Below are 5,250 nucleotides of genomic sequence, written 5' to 3' on the forward strand. Positions count from 1 at the left end.
ATCAACTTTGCTATAAAACTATAATTATATAAAAAATGTTGCTATCATAATGTCAGCCACATTTAACCTTCTCTGATATCCCATGATTCTTTGCACTAAGGGCTCAAGGCCAGGCCTTTGCTGACTGCTTGATAACTGAATGAGTGATTATCCTCCGTGTTAATAGACAATGATATAGAAAACTCTTCCGGATGTACAGAATATTAATGAGGAGCTGCACAAGCTGAGATAAGACTATAAGATGCTGCAAGCAATCACTTATAAGAATACTATGAAAAAAATTCCTAGTCGGGGACACGGCTGGGCTGGGTGGGGGTCTCTGTGTGAGTATGGGGGGAAGCAAAAGAAGGAGCAGACTTAAAATTAAAAGAAAGTGTATGGGATAATAATATTTCCCATGATTTCTGACATGGAGTATTCTGGAGAGCTGTAAAGAATGAGTGGGAAGAGAAACTTAGTGAGATAACAGATTTTGAAAGTTTAAGGAAAGAAACACATTGACATCTTCACCACTACCCTTTCAGTCCAAGTAGTTCTTGTTTTTTTAAAAATGACAACTCACAGATCTTAACAAGATGACAGCTGGATCTCAGGAGAGAAATCTGTGGCATTCTCCGTGATTTCATATGGATCTTCTTACTGTCATCAGTCTCTTCTGGTGATTTAGGAAATCAATTTCCTGCCTATATAACCCAGGCAGGAGGAAGTAGAAAATGGAGAACGTTATCCAGATAATTCGGTTGAAAAGCTATTTGGGACTTCAGATGACCAAATTAATTTTTCATTTTGATTAAATTTGCTGATAATTTCTTAACTCTGTTTTTCATTTTAGGCTGCCCCTGGGACGGTTCTATTCCTAGAATTTTATCTTTTCATCTTCTCCCTCCTCAGCTTTCTCCCACATAGGAAAATGGGCTTATTTTCTACCCTCGCATCTTACTCTTCACCCCAGGACATGATACTGGTATGATTTCGGAATTACCTTTTTGCTTTCAGGCCAGTGAGATGAAAAATCAAAAATGTAGAAAACTTTTTTTAAAATGATTTTTAGTGGACTGATTTAAAAGGGCCATAACTACAATTGTAGTTGAGCAGTTATCCAGCAAACAAATTTAGAGTAGAAGTACTTATTACAAGTGGTGTTCAGGTAGATACCAAATAATCAGATGAGACACAGAACCTCTGTTTTGCACAGGGTTTACAATCTAGGAGGGAGGGAGAGCAGATCTTTTATCCCCATTTTCAAGATGAGGGTGCTGAGACACAAAGAGGTTAATTTGTCCAAGGTCACATCCAGCAAGTACTATTTGTTTTAACAGGTTAAATAAAAGGTTTAAAAGCGGGATCTCTAAAAGCATAAAATGTCTTTCTGATGATGAATCAGATTATTCTCCAAGATTTGTTGTCTTAGGCTGTCGAGTCGAGACACATCTCTCCCGGAATGCCCCGCTTCCATCTGCAATCGTTCTGGTAGCGTAACCATAGAGTTTTCTTGGTAAAAATATGGAATTGGTTTACCACTGCCTCCTCCTGTGCAGTAAATGAGTCTCTTCCCTCGACTCTTTCCCATGCTGCTGCTGTCTGGCACAAGGGAGTTTTGACTTGTAGCCGATTGCCTTCCGCTCACTAGCCACTGCCCAAACTAGGAATGGAATGGGTATGCCTCTGCTTGACTCTCCCTCCCAAAATCGAGACTGGTAGAGTCCTGGAAACTCTCCAGGTGCGACGCTGAGAGGGGCTCCCAGCCTTAGCTATACCCTAATAATCAACAGTATTTATTGAGCGCTTATTGGGTGCAGAGCCCTGCAGAGGTGACACTAAAAAAACCATGCCTGTTCCACTTGGCCCGGCTGAAATCTGAATCCTTTCAGCTAAACCACTCTTCCAATGTAGAATTGACTTCAAGTCTTGTCGATTCTAGAGGATCTGCCCCTGAGATTTGAGAGAGAGAGAGTGATGTGAAGTGGAAGAAACTGGAGTGTTCCACAGTCTTGTCCTTCCTACCATCAGGAGATCCCTGGAGAAGCGGTGTGGCCCAGTAGAAAGAGCACGGGCCTGGGTATCAGACGAAATAGGTTCTAATCCTGGCTTCACCACTTGTCTGCTGTGTGACCCTGGGCAAGTCATTCATTCATTCATTCAATCGTATTTATTGAGCGCTTACTGTGTGCCGGTCACTGTACTAAGCACTTGGGAAGTCCAAGTTGGCAACATCTAGAGACGGTCCCCACCCAACAGCGGGCTCACAGTCTAGAAGGGGGAGACAGAAAACAAAACATATTAACAAAATAAAATAAATAGAATAAATATGGACAAGTAAAATAGAGTAATAAATACGTGCAAACATATATACATATATGCAGGTGTTGCTTCTCTGTGCCTGTTACCTCATCTGTAAATCTGCGATTAAAGCTGTGAGCCCTATGTGGGACGTGGACTGTGTCCAACCTGATTAGCTTGTATCTACCTCCGCACGTTGTAGAGTGCCTGGCACATAGTAAGCACTTAACAAATACCATAAAAAGAAAAAAATCTGAACATCAATATTTAGACAACAGACTAGGGTCCCCTGTCCCAAACAACTCTGGTGCCGGATGTTGAGGCTGGAGCCAGGGTCCCTAGACTTGGGCCTAAAATGGATTTCTCTGCTCTTGGTGAGTGGGCGAGGCAGGGCTTCAGAGCCACCAGAAGAAGGGGCAGTTGTTGTGGTGAGGGACAGTCGATAATTTGAAAGTGTCCAACGTGGTTTGCCTGAGTCAGAAGCAGTGCCAGCATTAACAGGGACCTAGGAGGAAAACACAGTGAAACAGTCTGGATTCAGGGATTTGTTGGGGACCTGTGCTTAGATTTGCACCCTTTATTCACCCCTCCTTCAGTCCCACAGCATTTATGTACATATCCGTCATTTATTTATTTCTATTAATGTTGGTCTCCCCCTGTAGACTGTAAGCTCACTGTGGTCAGGGAGTGTGTCTCCCTGGGAATGCTGGCAGTGCCAGCATTAACAGGGACCTAGGAGGAAAACACAGTGAAACAGTCTGGATTCAGGGATTTGTTGGGGACCTGTGCTTAGATTTGCACCCTTTATTCACCCGTCCTTCAGTCCCACAGCATTTATGTACATATCCGTCATTTATTTATTTCTATTTATGTCAGTCTCCCCCTGTAGACTGTAAGCTTATTGTGGTCAGGGAGTGTGTCTCCCTGGGAATGCCAGGGAATGCTGGCAGTGCCAGCATTAACAGGGACCTCGGAGGAAAACACAGTGAAACAGTCTGGATTCAGGGGTTTGCTGGGGACCTGTGCTTAGATTTGCACCCTTTATTCACCCCTCCTTCAGTCCCACAGCACTTATGTACATATCCGTCATTTATTTATTTCTATTAATGTCGGTCTCCCCCTGTAGACTGTAAGCTCACTGTGGGCAGGGAGTGTGTCTACCAACTCTGTTGTATTGTACTCTCCTAAGTGCTGAGTACAGCGCTCTGCACACAGTAATATGATACAATTGATTGACTGGAGAAGTTGGGGGCAGGGGATTGCATCTGCCAACTCTGATGTATCGAATTTGCCCAAGTTCTTAGTACAGTGCTCTGCACACAGTGTTTGTTCTGACGATTCTGACACCTGTCTCCATGTTTTGTTTTGTTGTCTGTCTCCCCCTTCTAGACTGTGAGCCTGTTGTTGGGTAGGGACCGTCTCTACATGTTGCCAACTTGTACTTCCCAAGCTCTTGGCACAGTGCTCTGCACGCAGTAAGTGCTCAATAAATATGATTGAATGAATGAAATAGGAATGAATGAGTACCATGCCATAATCATTTTTGTGGCATACCAGGCCCCAGAGGGAACAAGACTGGCAGGGATGAGGGAATGCCAGTGACACAGCACATTATAATCAGTTCCTCTGCACAGGTTCTTGGTCCTAGTCTTTCAGGGTTAGGGCCTCCGTCATTCCTGATTGGAGAGTCCACATTTTCCCAGCTATTTACTACAATAATTTACAGAATTATCAGCTTTTTGATTTTTATGAAATTTACCATTTCAATAAGCTAGTCAGTGGTATTTCTTGAACTCCTTCTGTGTGCAGTGCCCTGTACTAAGTGATCTCTTATGGCATCTCATTTGTCAATCTAAATCTTACTGTTGATTTTTTTCTAACGGCAATAACTTTCTCTTGCTTGGACTTCACCTTTCAAGTAGTGTATTCAGCTTTGTATTCTAAGGAAACAGTCCCTGGGAATCGTTCAGAAGCACATAAGAAATCAGTTAAGCATCAGAATAAGACTCTGTGTTTTGTAACTGGGATGATAATAATAATGATGATGGCATTTGTTAAGCACTTGCTATGTGCCAAGCACTGTTCTAAGCACTTGGGGTGGGGAGAATATGAGGTAATCAAGTTGTCCCAGATGGGGCTCACAGCCTTAATCCCCATTTTACAGATGAGGGAACTGAGGCACAGAGAAGTGAAGTGACTTGCCCAAAGTCACAGAGCAGACAAGTGGCAGAGCCGGGATTGGAACCCATGACCTCTGACTCCCAAGCCCGGGCTCTTTCCAATGAGCCACGCTGCGATAAACTGATTTGAATATGGCACATCATCTGAGTTGAGATAAGGTACACATGTTGGAATGGTCTTTATGTTCAATGTCCTAAAGCAGTGATCCATTTCATATGGTAGTCTCCCAACATCCCAGAATGAGGGTGGCCATACTTCTTGAATGCAATGCTGAGAAGGAATAGTAGACAAAGAATTCAGTCTCTAGACAAAGAATTCAGTCTCCCCTACTCCTCCTCCCTTCTGCTTCGCCTATGCACTTGGATCTGTTCCTTTTGAGCACTTAAGAGAAGTGATATGGTCTAGTGCATACATCACAGTTTTTAGACTGTGAGCCCACTGTTGGGTAGGGACTGTCTCTATATGTTGCCAATTTGTACTTCCCAAGCGCTTAGTACAGTGCTCTGCACACAGTAAGCGCTCAATAAATACGATTGATGATGATCACAGGCCTGGAAGGCTGAAGGACTTGCGTTCTAATGCTGGCTCCACCAGTTGTCTGCTGTGTGACCTTGGAAAATCACCAAACTTCCCTGAGCCTCATTTATCTCATCTGTAAAATGAGGAGTCAGTACCTGTTCTCCCTCCCCTTAACTGTGAGCCCCACATGGGACAGGAATAATAATAATAATAATAATAATAATAATAATGGCATTTATTAAGCGCTTACTATGTGCAAAGCACTGTTCT

At 43.2% G+C, this 5,250-nt stretch overlaps 1 non-coding gene across 1 annotated transcript; it reads right to left on the reverse strand.

Annotated features, from left to right (window-relative positions):
* Nucleotides 1-1,600: 1,600 nt before the first annotated feature.
* Nucleotides 1,601-1,738, reverse strand: LOC119930160. Its single transcript, XR_005451649.1, has one exon. It is a non-coding gene; the product is annotated as a small nucleolar RNA SNORA7 (small nucleolar RNA).
* Nucleotides 1,739-5,250: the final 3,512 nt, after the last annotated feature.

Source organism: Tachyglossus aculeatus, chromosome 6 (assembly GCF_015852505.1).
Source record: "Tachyglossus aculeatus isolate mTacAcu1 chromosome 6, mTacAcu1.pri, whole genome shotgun sequence".
Classification (NCBI taxonomy): Eukaryota; Metazoa; Chordata; class Mammalia; order Monotremata; family Tachyglossidae; genus Tachyglossus; species Tachyglossus aculeatus.